The 23,495-nt window shown below is 34.2% G+C and overlaps 1 protein-coding gene across 1 annotated transcript in view; it reads left to right on the top strand.

Moving 5' to 3' along the window:
- Window positions 1–2,103: 2,103 nt before the first annotated feature.
- LOC115216420 (5-hydroxytryptamine receptor 2A-like) overlaps window positions 2,104–23,495 on the top strand; it is a 344,032-nt gene continuing 322,640 nt past the window's right edge. Inside the window, exon 1 of the mRNA XM_036506829.1 lies at window positions 2,104–3,147. The gene's annotated coding sequence lies outside the window, so the exon portion shown is untranslated. The remainder of the gene's footprint in view (window positions 3,148–23,495) is intronic.

Genomic DNA, 23,495 nt, shown 5'->3' on the forward strand with positions numbered 1-23,495 from the left:
ACTGAGTATCACAGTATAATTACTATATCAGCACAGACACGACTCTCAACATGGTCTACACGTACTCTTGACCTTCTGATCTTCTTTTTGTCGACCGGTTACTGGTCTGGTTACTACCAATACAATCTCTGGTTACTACCACTTTTAACCGGTAGTGATGTGCAGTTTCACTATAAAATAGACAGATATATTCAACTGTAGCTTCGGTGAGTGAATTTGGAAGCTGGAAACTGTGGGGAAATCCGTTGTGTGTGTTCGTGTATATATGTATGTGTATGTATGCATATATATATATATATATTATGTGTGTGTGTGTGTGTGTGTGTGTGTGTGTGTGTGTGTGTGTGTGTATGTGTGTTTGCGTTTCTTATGTCACATTGCTGGGGTGTTTACCATAGCGGAACACAGAGTTCCGGAAAAAAGGATTTGAGGGAATCCTTGTTGCTGAACTTCTAAAAATCTTTAAAAGAATAACATAAGTACTTGTGCCAATGTGTTCGACTAAATCACTTCAAGGCTGCGCCCAAGCAGGAGCGAAGTCTAATGAGTAAAGCAAGCAAAAGACAAAAGACAATTTCCAAACATAACCTCTGTTTACTCTTTTTACTTGTTTCAATCATTTGACTGCGGCCTTTGGTCGAGCAAATCGACCCCAGGATTTATTCTTTGGAAGCCTAGTACTTCTATGGGTCTATTTTGCCGAACCGCTAAGTTATGGGGACATAAACACACCAGCCTCGGTTGTCAAGCGATGTTGCGGGGACAAACACAGACATATACATACACATACACATATATATATATATATACATATACACATATATACGACGGGCTTCTTTCAGTTTCCGCCTACCAAATCCACTCACAAAGGTTTGGTCAGCCCGCGGCTATAGTAGATGACACTTGCCCAAGGTGCCACGCAGTGGGACTGAACCCGGAACCATGTTGTTGGTAAGCAAGCTACTTACTACACAGCCACTCCTACGCCATATATGAAAAATATTCATTACCAGAAATTTTGAAGGGAAAAAAATAAGTTGCTACCATCATTAAATTTTTTTTTTAATGGAAGAAAATGTAATTTACAGCTACTTTATTTTTCAACACCAAAATACTGAGATATAGGCTGACCTGGAACTCAGAACGTAAAGAGCTGAAATAAATACTACGAACACGACGTTGCTCAACAAATCCACTGCTCTAATAAATGAAAGGTATTAACACGAGCAACCAAGCATTACTGAGGAAAATATAATAATTGTTTCCTTTCACTTGCTTTCAATATGGACTCAAATGGGAGATTCACTGGAGCATAAAATAGAGCACCCTCCTCAATTTATTTTGACTCTTTGTTGTTCTCAGTTCAAATTACGTCAAGGCAAATTTGGCTTCCATCAATTTAGACGCGATAGAGTATTTAAGTAGCATGGTTGATTTCACCTCCCACACGCACATACGTCCATTCACACAGTCTCATATATTGGTGCGGTTGTACCGCACCAATATATATGTGTTTGTGTGCGCCCGCGTGTGTGTATATATACATGCATACATACTAAAAAAACACACATACACATATGTAGATATATACTGACTTTGTTAGGCAGGTATATGGCCCTTAATTGATCTGTTTCTCTGATATTTAATCGATCAAATGAAGGAACGATTTAATATGCAAATTGCTACATGCAATGTGCACGAATTGGTTATATCGGTCTATTTGAAATACGTGTAGCTAATTAAATGTCCATTCTTTGTGTTTTTTATAAAAGTACTCTGTGATTAATAGACAGATTTCATTTTGTGTTCATCTCAGCATTTAAATCCTGGACATAACACGGGAGGTGAATAAAAACTTATATGGATTTCTGTGCCGGGTTCGATTTGCACAGAGTGCTTAAAGTGTTATATAACGACTGAAACTAGCTTTGTCATGTCTGAGAATATTTCTCGTAGTAAACGGAGCTAATCTATTAGTTATGTTCTATTTGCTAAGTAGAACAAAACTGAATTAGTTGCAGTCTTGGGTCCTAAATAAATCAGTGACTAAAACCAGTTTCACATCTCATTACTGAGAAGCGCAAACCCCGAATCAGTGTACTTTCATTTTGTTATTCACTGAAATGCGGCCATTGTGAGGTTATTTGCACATAAGTAAAGTGAATCCGGGTTTCAAAATGTTCTCCCTTTTCATTGCATTATACGTCGTGAACAGCTGGCTGCTAGCTGTGTCTTGAAGAAAGTAGTTATGAAATTTGTCGCTGAAATTGCCCTCTTGACACTACACCAGCGCCATTCCAGAAATTTCATTAAAGAACCGGAGCTTCATGATAAACACACTGATATTTGTTTGTACTGCATTGTGAGGTGGTGATTGTTATTTCAGCAAGGTCTTTAACTCGCTTTTGGATCTGCTTTGCAGTAGCCTACACAGTTTTCCCGGAAGAACAGGAATTATGTTCAACTGCGAATCGATGAATTGCTGCTGGATTGTACATGCATTAATCACGTAATGAATCATCCACGAACTCTCAATTTGGCATTCCAAGGGAAGAATAATATTGTTTCTGATCTTATTCAGATATTTTTTAGCTTTCAGGAAATATCGCCAAAATAATCTTATTTTACTATCACTGTAAAAGATAAGATAACACCTCTTGCTACTGCACTAGAAGAAAACAAATTGAAATAATCCAAATATTACCGGGATTTATCGACTATTTCTGAGACAGTTATGATAACTTCCAGAAACTAAAAGTTTTTTCCACATTACTTGTAAATCTATCGGAGATTGATGTGGTCAATAATCTTCGTACTGTGAAAATGGAACGAACAGAATTACAGTAAAATCTGGGTCTAAAGAGACTCATCAAATCCTAGACTAAAGTGTTGTGGAAACGATATCCAAAAATATCCAGAGCTAACCAAACCTATAGGGCTATCTGTTTTCAGGACAATACTAATGGAGATCGTTTTATAGTTTAATGCACTTTATGTGGTTCAAATATTGCGCAGAATTTATGATGAATCACCTGGTGGAGCTACATCATACGGCCTTGGAGGAGCTACATCGTACACGTGGTGGAATTATATCGGAATCGTAACTGCTCGCTACTAAAAGGTAGAGCCACGAGATATATTCTATATGTAAGTAGTGAAATTAATCATTAGCGTAATGGTAATTCTCATATTGTCTGTGTTACAGTCTATGTCGCAATCACTCATCCTCTCTTTCTGCTTCTCTCTTTATCACTATCACTCTCTATCTTTCTCTCCCTCCACCCCTCTCTTTCTTTCTCTTCCTCCATCCCTCTCTTTCTCTCTCTCTCTCCTTCACACATACACACACATATCTGTATTTATATATGTCTCTTTATAAGGCGGCGAGCTGGCAGAAACGTTAGCGCGCGAGCGAAATGCTTAGCGGTAATTCGTCTGCCGTTACGTTGTGAGTTCAAATTCCGCCGAGGTCGACTTTGCCTTTCATCCCTTCGAGGTCGATAAATTAAGTACCAGTTTCGCACTGGCGTCGATGTAATCGACTTAATCCCTTTGTCTGTCCTTGTTTGTCCCCTCTATGTTTAGCCCATTGTGGGCAGTAAAGAAATATATATATGTCTCTTTATTTCTCGCAGTATATATATATATATATATATATATATATATATATGTTGTGGTAAGGGGTAAGAAGCCTGCTTCCCAGCCACATGGTTCCGGGTTCAGACACACTGCGTGGCTCCTTGGGCAGGTGTTTTCTGCTATAGCCTGGGGTGGACGAAAGCTCTTTGAGAGGATTTGGTAGGCGAAAACTGAAAAGAAGAGTGTGTATACAATTTTTTTTCTGCGCCCTTTTAAAGCCTAGCCACGCTCATGGGCCCGGTTTCCCGGTTTCAATGCCGTATGTGTCCCCAGCTGGACGGGACGCCAGTCGATCGCAGCGTTACTTATTTTTGCCAGGTGAGTGGACTGGAACAACGTGAAATGAAGTGTTTTGCTCAAGAACACAACGCGTCGTCCGGTCCAGGAATCGAAACCAGAATCTTACGATCATGATGCTGACACCCTAACCACTAAGCCACGCGCCTCTACTTATATATATATATATGTATGTGTGTGTGTGTGTGTGTGTGTGTGTTTGTGTGTCTGTATTTGTCTCCACACCATCGCTTGACAACCGATGTTGGTGTGTTTACGTCCCCGTAACTTAGCGGTTCGGCGAAAAAAGGGATAAAATAAGTACTAGGCTTACAGAAGAATAAGTTCGGTGGTGGCGGTGGGTATTTGCTCGACTAAGGGTGCTGCTCTAGCAAGGTCGCAATGAAATGAGTGAAACAAGTAAAGGAATAAAAGAATAAAAGAATATATGGAGAGGGGAGGAGAGGGGTAGAGAGAAATTTAGACAGACAGACAGACTGATTAGATAGATAGATAGATAGATAGATAGATAGATAGATAGATAGATAGACAGACAGACATATATGCATGTTATCAGAAGCCAAGAATATCCGATATAACTGAAACATCTGTAATTTTATTGAGCTGTTTAATTTTAGGCACTTTCAACAATATTTTGGTTTTAGTTTTAGTTTTAATTCTGTACATTACCGCATGTTTCCTTAACTATTCTCGTAATTAATTATCTTATTAATTATGCTCAAGGCATAAGGCGGCCATCTGGCAGACTCGTTAACAAGCTGGACGAAATGCTTAGCGGTATTTCGCCCGTCGCTACATTCTGAGTTCAAATTCCGCCGAGATCGACTTCGCCTTTCATCCTTTCGGGGTCGATTAAATAAGTACCAGTTACGCACTGGGGTCGATATAATCGACTTAATCCGTTTCTCTGTCCTTGTTTGTCCTCTCTGTGTTTAGCTCATCGTGGGTATTACATAAATAGGTATTTCGCCGGTCGCTACATTCTCAGTTCAAATTTCCTCCGAAGTCGACTTTGCCTTTCATCCTTTTGGAATCGATAAATTAAGTACCAGTGAAGCACTGAGGTCGATGTAATCGACATGTCCCCTCCCCCAAATATCAGGCCTTATGATTTTAGTAGAAAGGAATTATGCTGAATGTAGTTAACACAGTCATCAGTCAAATCATGGAAAACATATGCTACACGCGCACACGATTACTGAAACTAACAGAAATTAGCAGTTTAAAAAATGCATACCTGAATGAACATTAATACGTAGAAGTACTTCTTGATATTTACGCTAATGTTTTGTAGCAAAATATTATTATCGTATGTGGCTCTCCGAATAAACGTGTTTGGCCGTTGCTGTCCATATATATGTGTGTTTGCGTGCATACATAATATTCTTTGGTATACGCATATTGCGTGCATGTCTAACTAAAGAGATACATAGATCGACAGATAGTTACATATATATATATATATATATATATATATATACGTATATATCTTATACAAACACACACATACACACACACACACACACACACACACACACACACACACACACACACACACACTATATATATATATAGCATGCGTGTTTGATAGTGAGGATAAGTTGTTTTCGGATTAGAATGTTGAAATTATGATCAGAGAGTCGTCGTTTCATCTCAAAGATCGTTCATTGTTTCCTGGAGCAGAGAGCACAGCACATCAAATTGACTACAATTCGATTACCTTGTCAAAAACATTTCTCGGGCAGGCGATGATCTGCTTAGTCGATAAAATGTTTATATATATATATATGTATGTGTGTGTATATAATATTATATATATATCTATATATATATATATATATATTATATGCATATATAATATATCATATATATAATGCATATATATATATGCATATATATATATGCATATATAATATATATATTATAATATATATATATATATATATATATATATTATATATATATATATATTCATATATATATAATATATGCATATTATATAATATATGCATATATATATATATATATATGCAATATATATATATATATATATGCATATATATATATATATATATAGCATATATATATTATATATATGCATATATATTATATATAATGCATATATATATATATATATATGCATATATTATATAATATATATGCATATATATATATATATATGCATATATATATATATATATATGCAATATATATATATATATATGCATATATATTATATATATATGCATATATATATATATATATATATATGCATATATATGCATATATATATATATATATATGCATATATAATGCATATATATATATATTATATGCATATATATATAGCATATATATATATATATATATAATGCATATATATCTATAATATATATATATATGCATATATATATATATATATCATATATATGCATATATATATATATAATATGCTATATGATATATAATATATATATATATATAATATGCATATATATATATAATATTATATATATATATATATAATATATTATATAATATATATATATATTATGCATTATATATATATATTAATATATATATATATAATATATATATATATGCATATATATATATACCATAACTATATATGCATATCTATATATATATATATATATGCATATATATATATATACATAACTATATATGCTATATATATATATATATATATATATATATATATATTTGTGTGAGTGTGTGCATATAAATTTATATGTATGTTGGGTTTTTTTTGCGTATGATTGCATGACCAAATTTTAGTAAGAACTTACATCTGTAAAATCAATCTGCAAGTATTTTCATTTTAAATTTTAACTATAAATTGTAACCATTAATTTAATTAGGGATATCTACATTTACACATTTAATTGACCTCTAGGTTGACTGATTTTAAGATCGTTTAATTAATTAGCTGGAAAATTAGCTGTTAGTCTAGTCAACTCATTTTTCTGGTGGGGAGTCTACTGTATCAAGTAGGCACTAATTATGGCCACTTACCCTAGTAATTACCTCCCCTTTACAAGAAATATTTCAATAACCTCCCTACCGTATTAATTCGTTTCATTGTTTTTACTAATTTCGTATTCATATTAATAAACTATTGGACCATTTCCAACTCTAACCGTCTTACAACCTAAATGTCTGAATAGATTCCTCTCTTGATATTTATTCCATAATATTAATTTTTAATCTAGTACTTATTACCCTAAGCGTACAACATGCACCATCTTCCTATTCACATATTTATTAATCTTACCCTGTATAATGGTCTTAGTAGCTGGTCTTTTGTTTTTAAATTTCAACTGAACACTTACATCTAACATCGGACCTTGGCCTATCTCACTTCGGAAAACGGTTGAACGGGCTTTCTACCAGCTAGTAAATAAATAAATTGCATTTAATTATTATAATTAATACTATTAATTAGTACTACAAACATAACTACTATAAATTATTATGATTAATATAAAACCTTACTGTATCTACACCCCTTCTCCGATTAAAACCTATTGGCGTATCTTCCTATCCCCCCACCCCAGTACAAAGGATTAATTCATTAATTGCTATTTTGTTTTATTGTTTTACTTAACGGCCCGAAGTGACTCACAAGCAAAATGGTATGATTACAACCATATTCAACTTTTCCTTTTTTTCCTTCACTATGCTCTTCTTCATTATATGTCCTTCACTCGGATGAAGCTCCTTGTTTCAGATCGGTTTTATTAACAAATATGATTATTATTTTTACATATTTTTGCATATCAATGGCCGCACCATACATTGGAAACAGAAACAGCTGTTATGTGGGATGCAGTTTAATTGCATTGGATTAATAAATAATAATAGATGGAAGTTACTCAATTGTTGATCATCCGAGTACTCCATATTATGTTTTCTTATATATATATATATATATATATATATATATATATATATATATATATATATATATAATCAAAATAAGCAACAAGTAATCGCCCCATGTATTTATATGGATAATACCATATAAAATTCTGGTGCCTTTGACTTAAGTACCATATTCATCTGAATCTAAATTTTGCTTATATATAATATATATATACACATGTATGTATAGAGGGACAAAGATATACGTATTTACGTACGTACATATGGTATATACAAGGGTACATGTACGTGTGTGTGAAAACTTGTATCTGCTGAGTAAAGGTTTCCTTGAACTTGTACCTGGTCAAAAATATTTTTGTTGAATGCAATTAGCCGAAATGGTTAACAAATTTTTTTCGGAATCTCAATATCCTGGGTTTGATCCTTCTGCATGGCAACTTTAGGGGAAAAAAATTTCGTTAGAAGCCGTGTGAGTAAAACTTAGCAAAAGAAAACTGTGTAAATATTAAAGACCTACATGTGAGGCATCGCATCTGACATTACTGCCCTCGCATCTTCATTGGCCTTGCTTATGAGAATTTCCACTTCCTACCTCTTGTATTTTTACATTAATATCGCATCATCCTTAATATCGTCATAAGCGCTGTCTTCCCAGCTATAAATATTGTTCAGTTTATTTCACTGGTCATCCGGTCTTCATATCTGAACTTTTTGATCTTATTGAATTCCGCCACCTTTTTTCACATTTTACCGATCTTGTCCTGTTGATGCACAACTTTCTCTAAAGTCTATTTTGCGACTGTTATTGTAGTCTTCACATCCAATACGATTCTTACGTACTTTTGTTCCCCACTACTTTTATTCCCCTACATAAAACCCTTCCAACACATCTCTATCTTCACATTTATCACTATGTCCTTTTATTATATCCTTTCTTCCATTGTGTTCTACAACTCTGTTCCATTATTCATTGTTGTTTATGCTATTTTAACTGTTCTGGTATCATTCTGTAGCAACGAGGAAAGAAGGACTCTGTTAAGTGTTTCAGACACCAAAAAAAAAAAAAAAATCAATTTCCAGCTTACCACAGCTGCCTTGTTCTTTTCGCTTCTATATTTATGTAAATATATTTCATTGTTTACCGAAAATATGGATTTGTGGCTAGTATTTTTATCACTAGCCATTTATTGTCATCAATATGACTAAATATTGAAACCAAACTCTGCATCTAGCAAACCAATATGCGCAGATATATAAAGAGATTCATCTTCTTGGCTTTCAAACTTAGCTTGTCACACCTGTCTTCTGCAATATCGTAATATTTACATATATTCTCACAATTTATGTTTTCAGTTAAGATGAACATTTTCATATCCCTTTATCTCTTTTTATTTCTCTTTTCTCACTGTAACTGCCATTGCATGTCATTGTGTCTACTTCTTTGACTATACCTAGATTACTCTGTCTCTCGCTCACTGCCTGATTGTATCCTCCCCGCTTTCTCTCTTTACTGTCTGGCTATTCAGTTCTCATTGTTTAGAACAAAAACACTGAATAAATTTCACATGTTGTGAATCTAATTAACGTCACCTTCGAATGAATGATAAATTAGATACCGTATTAATGTGAGAAACATTATATAAATGTGACATAACAGGAAAGTGAAATGATGAGGATGAAGTTAAAGTAAATAACATAATTTTTCAATGTTTAGGAAGATAGGATTTGAGCACTATCCAATATGAAGACGAGTTACTAGTAGCCACTCGAGGCTCACTTATTTAATTTGAGCGAATTTATCTTATAAAGAAGATATTTTATTTCCATACTGGGAGAGATAATATTTCTCTTTGCTGTACATTCTGTAATTTCTGGCAAATTTAATATACGATAGATTAATACCGTAGCTAGTATAATATTTATTAATATAAACCGACGAGCTGGTAGAACTGTTAGCACGCCGGGCAAAATATTTAGTGTCACTCCATCCATGTTTACGTTCTGCATTCAAATTCTATTCAGAACGACTTTACCGTTCATCCGTCAGGGTCGATAAAATAAGAATCAGTTGACGGCTGGAGGTTAATGCAATCGATTTACATTAACTGCTGGCCTTGTGTCAAGATTTGAAATCAATGTTTATTTATTAGTTCATTGTTTAAGCGTTTGTGGTCATTGTGGTTTTTTGGCTTTGTTTTTTTTCAAAGAAATATATCGAACACGTGTTTCAAATGATTATTGATTTAGGCAAAAATCGTCGAATGTATTTTGTAAAAACCAATATTTATTTTTTAGCTGGCAGAAACGTTAGCGGTATTTCGTCTGTCTTTACATTCTGAGTTCAAATTTCGCCGAGGTCGACTTTGCCTTTCATCCTTTCGGGGTCGATAAATTACGTACCAGTTACGCACTGGGGTCGATATAATCGACTTAATCCCTTTGTCTGTCCTTGTTTGTCCCCTCTATGTTTAGCCCCTTGTGGGCAATAAAAAAATAAGTCTCGTTAGCACACCGGGCTAAATGCTCACCAGTATTTCTTCCATCTTTATTCTGAGTTCAAATTCTACCTAGGTCGACTTTGACTTTCAACTATTCGGGGTCGATAAAATAAGAACCGGTTGAGTACTGAATGTAACGGACTTAACCCTCCCTCACAATTGCTGGTCTTGTGCGAAAATTTGAAATCAATATTGTTTACTAACATGAAACCATGACTAATAGTTCTTTGTTTAAGCGTTTTGTGGTCATTATTTTTTTTTGTCAGCGAAATATATCGAACATGTGTTTCAAATGATTATTGATTTAGGTAAAATCATCGAATGTTTTTTGTAAAAAGCTATAATTGCCTCAGCTCGATACATATATCTAAAGTGATCGCACTTGACACATAAATTGCACAAGTGTGTCTCTCATATGAAATTAAACTACAAACTTAAACTTAAACTTAAATACGGTGATTGTTTCATCTCGTCTGGTTATAGTCAGCTTATGAGACTCATGTAAATCAGTGAATTTACCACACGTTAAGAGTATATAATTATGTATCCAGTGACATCCAGATATAAAATTACTGGGATATTTTATAAGGAGTTTTCGATCCCATAATTAGATGCTCAGCTAACAATGAAGATTAACTATTTACTCGTGTGCTAACTTACCTGCATGAGAAAGGGGCCTGATATTTATCTCCAAAGCTAGAAAAATAAATTAATAGACGGTTTTGTATCAACCATCTATGAGTAGTCACAAATGTCTTGGTATCAAAGGCATTAAGTTATATAGTTAGTACAGGGTACTCTCTATACCCGAAATAATACCAAATTGCCTTTTATTATCACCTTTACATACACACAGTATATATAAATATGTGTGTATATGCATTTATTTATATGAATATTTGTGTGTGTAGATATATTTATATGCATATATATCTGTAAAGACACATACATACATTACTAACCATATATAAACATGTTTGTACATATGTATGTATTTATATATATATATATATATATAAACAAACATACACACACACACATGTCTGTACATATGTATGTAGTTATATATATATATACATATATATATATATATATATATATATAAACAAACATACACACACACACGCACACACAAACATGTATTCATACATACACACGCACTTCCCCTAATGAAAAATCAGATTCCAATAACGAGAATAAAAAATATATAATCCAACAAGATTTTCCTCTTATTAAGAAAAACAAAAATGTGAAATATTTTATACATTTTGTAGTTGTTATTGCTATCGTGCATAGTACAGTTGTCTTTGTAAAGTTTTAAGCTCTATTTAGGATGATGTATGGGCTGTTTGTTATAACTAGTCATATACTGAAGGAACAAATCATGATGCTTATTTCCCAGTATATATATACAGGTAATGCTTTCCGACTTATCTGGGATAAACTTGTTTACTCTACAATTCAAAACGCGGTCATGCAAAATTCGTTCTGGTAAACATGCCATATAATATTATTCTTGACAAAGGCGGCGAGCTCGCAGAAATGTTAGCAAACAGAGCGAAATGCTGAGCGTTGTTTTGTCATGCTTTACGTTCTGAGTTCGAATTCAGCCGAAGTTGACTTTGCTTTTCATCCTTTCTGGGTCGATAAATTAAGTACCAATTGCGTACTGAGGTTGATCTAATCGACTGGCACCCTTCCCCAAAATTTCTGGCTTTGTGCTTAGATTAATATTCTTTTGTATATTAGAAAAGAATATTATTCTTGACAATTTCATTTTCACACAGTTTATCGTTATTTATTGAAATTCTTGATACAGAAGAAAGTGTGGGTAGAGAATTAGCCGCTCGCTCCTTGGATATTACTGAAGGGCCAGTGATAGCTACTGGTATTTAGCATGTGCCGGAATATTCCATTATAAGAGGGATACTTGTACTCATTATTAAGGAAAATCCTGGATCGGCAGTATTCATTAAATAGACTTAGCTGGCTGTCCAGGTAATGGAATGTTTAATTATATTTTCTGTTATATTACTGTTTTTCTGTTTAGGAATTTTCTATAACAACTCCAATGTAAGCCTCAAAATGTTTATACTTTGACCTTTTAATATCTCCTCAACTGAAGATATTCTATTAAATAAATAAATGTTGATTATCATATAGTGCATTCCGTAAAAATTAAAATAATTACTCAGGTATTACTCGATTTGCAGAAACGTTGATGCGTTGGGAAATAGGTTTATCCTTATTATTATTCAGTAGTCATATTTTTATCACGTGCTTTCACTGCACTACCGAACGCAGCTCTGTGCGCCGTGTGTGTGCGCTGTGGTTTGTTTTGATGCTCTTATTTTTACTGTATTGAAAGTGTTTTACCTAGGATGTGTGCGTTGCATAGTTGTGCTATTTTCTGTATGTTGTATGTACTTTTTAGTCCCTGTGTTTTTGTTATGTATTCGTCTGAATATTTTTTTCTCATACCTAATGCGCCTACAATGATAGTGATTGTTTCTATTGTTGAACTCCACATTCGAGTTACCACTACTTCAAAGTTTTGATTATTATTATTATTATTAGTGTTGTTGTTGTTGTTGTTAGTAGTAGTAGTAGTAGTAGTAGTAGTAGAGCTCGTAACTTAGCGGTTCGGCAAAAAGTGACTGATAGAATAAGTATTAAGCTTAGAAAGAATAAGTCCTGAGGTGGATTTGCTCGACTAAAGGCAGTGTTCCAGCATGGCCGCAGTCAAATAACTGGAACAAATAAAAAGAAAAAAAAGTTAAATCTTTATTGTCTAATGTTTCCCGGAACGTTAAAATTCCAAACTGAACATAGATAATATAGAATTATGAGAAATCCTTATTAGAAAAAAGATCAAACTCGAACATAGTCGTGTTTCTTTCATACATGTCTTAAATAGAATCAGTTTCCAATATAATCATAGAATATATACACAAATGCGTTTGGTATGTACGTATGTGTGTTATTGTTCCTATAAACGCACATACTTGTATATATGAAATAAAGACTGGTACATACATATATGTGTTGTTATATGTGTGGTGTGTATATGTATATCTATGATGGTACCCGTGTATATATATATATATATATATATACACACACACACACACACACACACACATATATATATATATATATATAATATATATATATATATACATGTGTGTATGTATGTGTGTAAATGTGTGTTTATGCGCGTGTGTCTGTGTGTGTGTGTGCAAAGCCACGCACAGTGCTTGTAGCGGTTCCTCTCTTTAGTCATTGTATTTCACCATCAGTTCACCCCAACCCATACGACACACAATGCATAATCTTCCGTATACAAAACAACAACCTTTCAGAAATGTATATATGTACATATGCTAACTATATACGGAATAACAATTCAAATTTTCAAACTTTTATTATAGAGATAGTATGTTGCTATGATGATCAAAGGAAAAGCATTCAGTAATCCCCTTCCGTTTCATCCCCATCATATGGCTGAAAAATTTATATTGATGTAGTGAAAGCGAAACAGAGACAAAGAAACAGCGAGAAGGGAAGAGAGGAAGAAAGGAAGAGGTCGTTGTATTTGACTGAAAGACGGAGAAAAATATGTAAATATTAGTAAAATCTATGAAAAGAAAAATATAATTGAATCTTCTTCACGCATCCATATATTTGTGTCTTTTATCAATCGTAGCTGTTTTATGATTGGATTGGGAAATTTCATTTCATATCTTCCTTTGTCTACTCTTAATGTTACTACGGCTGAACACTACTATTTCAAACAACGATTTCTAGTCCATTAAACATTACAACCTATTTCTTGTCCCTGGAGACAATAACCACATTTCTTCTTTCGGCCGGATGAACAGAACAACTTGATTTAGTCCAAGTTAACGCAGATGACTCAACGCGGTTACATGTCCTATTAGAAATATCAGTTAAGCTCAACGTGCCCAATACGACTGTCTTTAAAGACGAGAGGATAATTTTGATATGAAGCCTTGCATTTAAAACATAGGTCCTACTTCGTTGCTCAGCTCAACCACCTCCATCTGCTTACTGGGCGCCATTTCTACTTTTAGCGGTGTTTATTCAGCAATAGCAAAAGTTCGGATTCGGTTTCCGGTCTCCTGAAACAAACGTCCTTTATTTTCTCCATTTCTTATTAGTTATTTTTTTACTACCCACAGAGGGGACAGACAAGGACAGACAAGGGGATAAAGTCGACTACATCGACCCCAGTGCGAAACTGGTAATTTATCTATCGACCCCGAAAAGATGAAAGACAAAGTCGATCTCGGTGGAATTTGAACTCAGAACGTAGCGGCAGACGAAATAGGGCTACGCATTTCGCCCTGCGTGCTAACGTTTCTGCCAGCTCGCCGCCTTTCCATTTCTTATTAGTATTTATCAATATCTCTTGCTGACATACTCAGTGGACATAAGCAAACCAACACAGGTTGCCAAGCAATGATGGAGGACATACACAAACACATATCTAAAAAAAATATAGGGTCTATAGAAGAAAAGACTTGCCCATTGTATCACACAGTAGAACTGAACCCGGAACAGCATGGCTGGAAAAACGAGCTTCTTGAGGCAGCACACTGCCATGTCTGCGCCTATAAAAGCAAGACTGCATAAGTTTTGGTAATAAATTCTCACACAGACACATATTAGTAGAGAAAGGGGTGAGAGGAAAGAGACAATTATGTTAGTCGTAGTTTTCGACCGCCATTAATTTCAATCAACCCCTGGAATGCTGAAAGGTAAATTGACTATGGGTGAGAATGAAACGTAGAACTTGTAGCCAAGTGTACAACATAGGAACTACGCCCTCTACACAATGTCTTGACTTGCTGTAAATAGCAGCCTAATCTCTTTTGTTTCACACCTTACCACTTTATACGATCAAAGACATTTCAATTAATGCTGCCCTGAATACATGCGATCTGATAGTCAAAATTTGAGGGCATTTTTTATTAACATTTTACAGAGTCGGTTTAGAGAAGTTAGACGTAACGCGAAACGACAACAATAACAGCTCTATTGTGTACATCATTAAATATTTCAATTCGTAATAATTTATTCATCCAATAAGTAGGTAGTTGTCAGAGTGTTAAATGGCTCTTCTGAAGTAGTGCCAAGGATGTAAAATAGTTGTTATTAGCTTGCTATTTTGTGTAGTGTATATGTGTAATGCATATTGTATATGGGTACAAAGCAGTAGCTTTCAGCATAGGAGGTTTGAACCAAAATTGGATCACAGTATAATTGTAGAATAGACACCGCATTGACAAACAACCGTAGAAATTGTATTCACCTCAATAGAAGTCATTGATTGGTTGAAATTTCCGAAATGCAAGAAATTTAACAACAAATAGCTTACAAACTACAGAATTTTCTCAAGAAAGCCAAAAGAAAAAGATGTTTTATGTAACGCATTCTACCAGTATACGAAGTTTAAAAGTGTTTAGTTCCAAAGAAATTATTTAAAAAATCTGCCGATCAAAGTGAAAAGATCCGTATAATTCTGAAACTTTCTCTAAGAACAAATCGTTTACGTTGATCTGTAGACCCCAAATAGAACGTAAACCAGTTCGCAGTTGGTGCGACAAAACATTTGGCATCAAATACATCCATACATGTTTTACAATGCAATATTGCCATAAAGGGGTAGAACACATAATTTACTGTATACAAAAACTCAGAAATATCTCGCCAGCCGCCCGCCTCCACACAAGAACCGTCAAATATTAAGTATGTCTTACTGAAATATGTTAGAAAAACTACAGAAAAGAAATCACCTGTAGATATTGGTTTCAAATTTTGACACAAGGCCAGCAATTTCGGGGCAAGTGGTAAGTCGATTATATTGACGCTAGTGTTCAACTGGTTGTTATTTTACCAACCCCTTAGAAGATGAAAGGCGAAGTCGATCACAGTAAAATTTTAACTAAGAACATAAAGACGAGCGAAATGCCGCTAAGCATTTTGCCGGTGTGCTAACGATTTTGCCAGCTCAGCTCCTCATCACCTGTAAATTCTCATTCGTAAAAATTAGTCTCGGCATATAAACAACGTTTCGAACTGCTGGTGCAAACAGTACGACTTGCTTAACAAATGTTTAGTAATACGTATGACTCACTATTTATGATTTCATGAAAATAAGACAGCGAATAAAAATTAATTGGGGTTTAAATCATGTTACAACCACAAAAAGTAGCAGGACAGACCATTGGACAGTGAGAATTTGACGCTGCACACAACGCGGAACCTGTGATACTGTGAGAGTTTAGTTGATGTTGACAACGTCGTACATTTTCCAAGAATATGAAACATAAACATGAAGAAATAGAGAGAAAATATGAGAAACATTGGAAAAAGTTCTCGTGTGAAGAGAAAGCTAGTTAGGTTGATAAACGATGTGATAGACAGAAAAAATTCACAAAAGCTAAATGAAAAATTCTGCAACCTGCCATAAAGTATAGTTAAGAATTGCATAAATACTAAGATATATTTCTAGACAGATTAAGATGTCTACAAAAGACATTCGAATACTCATACATCTTTAAGAGTGAGAAGGATTTAATAAAGCTTTATAACGAAAATAACGAGATAAAGATTGCATAATTTCGCTGTAAATTTAAGGTATGATTACAAAATAAATTTTTGATAGACAGTTTTTTAAAATATTGTATGTAGACCGATGCCAAGTAAGAGTTTAGTTACTTTACTGAAAAAATCACACAGGTTCTGTAATTGCAACGCACATATATGTAAGACGCACATACACGCACACACACGCACACACACGCATGCACACGCACACGTACATACCTGCACATACACTTACAAACATACACTTGTACACTCGCACATACACATATATACATAGCCTGGCTTGTCTTCTACGAAAATATCTCTTCTACGAAATAGTCGAGTTATTTCTGATACGGATGTAAAGGCATTAGTAAAACCAGAGTGGGTACATCAAAGACAGTTATAAAAGTATAAGGAATTAAAAGAATCGTACCAGGTGCTAGTATGGCTCTACAAAATATTTACGTTGATGATTCACTCGTGTGTTTTTATCTGTGATCGCATTGTCATGTCTGGCTGGCTTTGAAAATAGGATAGATCTGTGATTAACAAACTTCACAGGAAGCAGAGATTGCTTCAATGTGTGTACTGCAAAAGTCTGTTGTTTGAAGCATACTATCGACCATAAATGCCATATCGTACAATCCTTTAAAACTTATTTGCTTCCTGTGCCTCGCTCATGATTAAGTCACTCAAACTATTCTTTCCCCTGCCACGAGTGTCATTAGAGCCATTACCATTTTCTTTAAATAAACAACTAGGTATTTTGATATTCTCTTCTACTCTAGCCACAAGGCCCAAAATTTGGTGGGAAGGGGCCAGTCGATTAGATCGACCCCAGTACGCAAGTGGTACTTAATTTATCGACACCGAAAGGATGAAAGGCAAAGTCGACCTCGGCAGAATTTGAACTCAAAATATAAAGAAAGACGAAATACCAATTTCTTTACTACCTACAAGGGGCTAAACACAGAGAGGGCAAACAAGGACAGACAAACGGATTAAGTCGATTATATCGACCCCAGTGCGTAACTGGTACTTAATTTATCGACCCCGAAAGAATGAGAGGCAAAGTCAACGTCGGCGGAATTTGAACTCAGAACGTAACGGCAGACGAAATGCGGCTACGCATTTCGCCCGGCGTGCTAACGTGTCTGCCAGCTCGCCGCCTTTAAGTATTTATGGTATCAAAGTAAAAATATTACCTTTGAGAGTCATTCAACCTCTTCGTCGGTCTGAAATTTCTCTGCTGTCTGCTTTTAATGACAGTCACTTTATTGTCGAATAGTAGCAGTATACTGCTACTCTGTAATATTCTTCGCATTCACGACACTACTAATTTCACAGAAACTACTATGACGTAAGCCTATTAGACTTCTACAAAGTGTCTCGCTGCCGGTTACATTATAGTACATTTAGTCGTCAACCTGAATTCTAAAACCTAGGTCGGCATTTACCAGTCTTTGTAATCTTGGATAACATACCATGCCTCAGCGAATATCTACATTAATATTATAGTATATCGTTATTAAAAATTTTCTTTTCTCGTAACAGAAAGTTAAATTCCATAAAGCATTAACAATATCATTAAAGTTTCTTTAAAATCTTTTGCAACAGATGCCACAAAGAATTTTTTTTTATTTTTCTTTTGAAATTTCATCTTAAGCACGGACTTTTGAAATTATTATAAGAAATTAAACGAAATCATATTTGAAAATTTTTACATCAGAAGCAAGAATAAATTTTTCAGAACTTTCGTCTTAACGAAGGTCTAGTTCAGACTAAATTGCCCTGCAATGTCTCATTAAGAGGTCATTTTCTCCATAGAGATTCGTCACCTACAGATGTCAGTATTTCTCTACCTTAGAGAATATGCTTCTTGCTTATTTTAACAAACGGAAATAGAACTAAAGACAGTAGAGACTGAAAAATATATTAGCATATAATTAGCTTATAATTACTCATTAATAATTAGCTTATAATTACTCATTAAAGCATAGGACATACATTGTAAGTAGTTAGTAATTACAGATTCTACACTCTTAATTATTAATCAACTTCAAGTTTCAAATTTTGAAAATTCTTACGCTATTTATGGTTAAGAATAATATTTAAATAGAGAATTATGTCAAAGGCTGTTATATAGACGAATTTCTTTAAAGTTCATCAAATCAAACTTCAGTTAGGTTTGAAATGTCAATAATTTACAACTTGGCAAATATTTTCTAAACACAATTTTGTCCAATTATACTGTACTACACTGCTTAACAATAAACTAGTAAACAGTGGAATTAGTTTTTGTTATACCAAATAGTTGTTATTCATTTATAGACGTTTGTCATTACGTTGTTAATCACATATTATATTATTACAGAGTAAACTTGGGAGAGAAAGCCAGACAAAATAATCATTATACTGATCATTGTCTGGTGTTATGGCAGTGTGTATACAGCATCACCATTAACGAAGTGATTGACAAAGTCAGTCCAATATGAACCAATGTAAATGGACAGATGGATGATATTTTTTTAAGATTAAGTTAACAGCATAGGAAAGGAAGGACCAGCTGTGCAAACGGTATGCGAAATAATGATGGACCTCTTTGATGAAGTCAGGAATTAAAAAACAGGCGGGCACACACACACATTAAATGTATATAATATATATATATATATATATATATATATATATATATATTTGTGCGTGTGTGTGTGTGTGTGGAGAGGGGGAGAGAGGGAGAGAGAGGGGCACTAATGCGGATAAACAAATTAGGTATATTAAATATGATAGTTTGGATTTGAAATGCAAAATATGTATGTATACATGCGAAATAAGGGAAAACAAAAAGGGGAGACTTTCAGACAATGGATATTTTAGTATAAATATATAGATATTTATATAATAGATCACTCTTACACAGAGTACAAATGACAGAGAAAATTAAAGAGGAAGATGTAAAGTGTTATAAGTCCAATAGCTGTTTCTGGAGACTCGAAAATCCCTAAAAGTGTCGGCAGCTGTAGTTTATCTCAATATGAGGCCGTACTAGAAGCAAACAACATGAGATAAGACGATACCTCGTCATAAGTGTAGAAAAGATCTTACAATTCAGATCTTAATGCAACGAAGCTGGATTCATTAAATGTGGAGAGCTAGCCGTGGGTGGGTGGGGTTATGTGGAGTTTTAAGACAGGGAATGGTGAGAGGAGATAAGAGAGCTAGTTCAAGAAGAGGGAGAGGAATAATAATGAGTGTATCCATGGAGGTGGTAGGGGAGGTGGAGAATTGAGAGATGAACGGCAGGGTTATATACATATATATATATATATATATATATATATATATGTATATAAGTATATATCATACATATATATATATATATATATATGTGTGTGTGTGTGTGTGTTGTATAAGTATATATCATAATATATTATATATATATATATATATATATATATATTTCTACTCTCGTACACTTCAGCTGCACTCCTCCTGCCCATGGATTACACTGGAGTGCTCTGTTGATAATAAATCGCTCCAATACACCACGACATTCGAGGCTTTTGAACCTTTTGAACTTTTCTTAAATTTTTGTTCTTTCTCTCTCTTTGTTTCTTTCTGTGTTCCTTTATGTGGAAGAGCATTGGCTTGAAACGTTAAAGACTTTTTTCACTTCCCGAGCGTGAAACTAATACATCTGTTTGTTGTCTACACCACCTGTCTTCGTCTTTTGTTTTACTTTTGTGAATTCTCTCCCTATATACATATATATAAGGCAGTGCGTGTAAACATGTGTATATGTATGTATTCATACTGAAACATACATATATACACACAGACACCCACCCCGTGTATCCATTCATAAATATATATATATATATTATATATATATATATATATATATATATATATATATATATATATATATATATATTAGTACTACAATTTGGGATTTTACCAATATATTTTATGTATATATATATATATATATTATATATATTATATATATATATATATAACGATCAGCTTTTATGTCAAGCATCTTATTGTGAAGACATCACAATTATTTCAAAATTTGGACTGCCTTGAAAATATAAAGAGAATTTTATTTAGGATATTAAATTTCTCATAACTGTAATTTTTGCTATGATGAATTTTTGTAGCAAGTTATTGAATTACTCTGCCGTGAAGACTGTAAAGTAATTTTATCAACATGATTTAAATTTCAATTGTTAAATCTATAGTTAAAGAATGAAATATTTGCGTAGGTTTCAATAAGTAAATAAATATCTGCTATGATGTATAAAGTATATTGATTTAAATTTCTTTTATTTATCCTGAAATTAAGGGGTGTAGTGAAACGTTTAAGATGTTCGAATTACGGAGATAATATTTCGGCTTCAATTCCTTGCCGAGAAACCTAGCGAGCCTTCGAGTAAAATACTACATTTCTTCTGGATTTAGCCTACACAGCTGCAATGAACAGGTACCAAAACTCTTTGTGGTAGGGACCCACCACGACGTCTCTCGTTCCCCACCACTGTTACATCCTTCATATAGCACTGGGAAGGAGACTGAGTGGAGAGACTAATACAGTACATAACGATACCTCCACCCGTATCTGAAATCTGAGTGCAAAATCGCCAGGGATTTCATTGCCTATCATCCTGTCAGATCTCAATCTGTCAAATAAATCTTAGACGTTTCTCTTGATAAAGTATGAGAGGGTCATGAGTAAGCGTGTGTGCGTGTGCTCGTCAGTGTAGAGATAGTTAAAACAGTTAGTAAACTCGCGGTACATGTTACCAAGCATTAATCTCAAGCGAATGCCGCTTGCTGTTTTATGTATATACATATATATATACATGTATTGAACTTTGACACAATTTTACTCCTTGACTTAGGTAGTGGAGGCGCAATGGCCCAGTGGTTAGGGCAGCGGACTCGCGGTCGTGGGATCGCGGTTTCGATTCCCAGACCGGGCGTTGTGAGTGTTTATTGAGCGAAAACACCTAAAAGCTCTACGAGGCTCCGGCAGGGATGGTGGTGATCCCTGCTGTACTCTTTCACCACAACTTTCTCTCACTCTTACTTCCTGTTTCTGTTGTACCAGTATTTCAAAGGGCCGGCCTTGTCACTCTCTGTGTCACGCTGAATATCTCCGAGAACTACGTTAAGGGTACACGTGTCTGTGGAGTGCTCAGCCACTTACACGTTAATTTCAGGCGCAGGCTGTTCCGTTGATCGGGTCAACCGGAACCCTCATCGTCGTAACCGACGGAGTGCTTCCACTCCTTGACTTAGGTAACGACACGACACTTGCTGGTAAGATTTCAATTGTTCAGTTTTACAGCTGAATCAGAAAGATGGTAATGCACTGATATTTGTCTTTTAGTTAGGGAGAGACAACAAATTTCTAACCATCAGTGTTAGCTACTATCAAAGTTATTAATTATAATCGATCTATAATTCTTCGACAAGCGCCTTGATTCGGCCAGCGCGTGATATCGGCAATATTGAGACATTAACATGAGCATACATACATAAATACATACGTACATACATACATACTTATATATACACAAGACGCCTGTTGTTATGTCCTGTTATTATTATTATTATTATTATTATTGTTTTTTTGTATTTATATTCGTATTATTATTATTATTTTTTTGTATTTATATTCGTGTAAAACCGTCCGTTTTTCTGTCCTTGTTTCGTATACATTTGATCCTTTTTCCAAGAAATCTAATGCTCGTAGCTTAGTTTTTCCTTGAAGCTGGCCAGATTGGAGCAACCTCAAGATTAATCAGCCGAAATTGCAGGAATGATCCGGTTCTTGACTGAAGATTAGAGGCTTCGAATGACCTGTCCGGGCTTTTGTATCGTCTATTTGAATGTTTTGCGTTCTTGTCCCATTTTGTGTGTATATATATATATATTATATATATAATATATATATATATATATATATATATATATATACATATATATAGATATTATATGCATACACAACTATATACGCATATGTACGTACATACATGTATAAAACGAGCATCTATTTCCGGAATAATTGTTGCAGTGGAACATGTTATGAACAAGAGCCTGGAAATATATTGGTAAGAAGAAGTAAACTGCGCAAGTAAATAATATAAGAACACAGAATAAATGCATGAGGGTTTAAATTGCTGCCAAGATGCGCTACATTAAAATTTTAAGTAATTTATAGAACTTTAGATCTGCTAAAGTAATACCGGCTAAATATATGATTCAAGTAGACAAGTCGCTTAATATAGTTGTTGGCGTTAGAATCTACTGCCAGATGTTAATAGCATTTGCTTTAATGCCATAAGTATATGTCTAAATTTATAAACTTACCACACCCGTATTGAAATAGAAAATCATAAACGACGTGCACATATATGTGCGCCCGCGAATGTGTTTGTATGTATGTTTGTGTGTACGTGTGTCTGTCTGTTTACACACATACACATAGTATATTGGTAAGTTCTATAAAAATGGGTTATTTTCCATAGTTTT

This window comes from Octopus sinensis, linkage group LG10 (genome assembly GCF_006345805.1).
Source record: "Octopus sinensis linkage group LG10, ASM634580v1, whole genome shotgun sequence".
Taxonomy (NCBI): domain Eukaryota; kingdom Metazoa; phylum Mollusca; class Cephalopoda; order Octopoda; family Octopodidae; genus Octopus; species Octopus sinensis.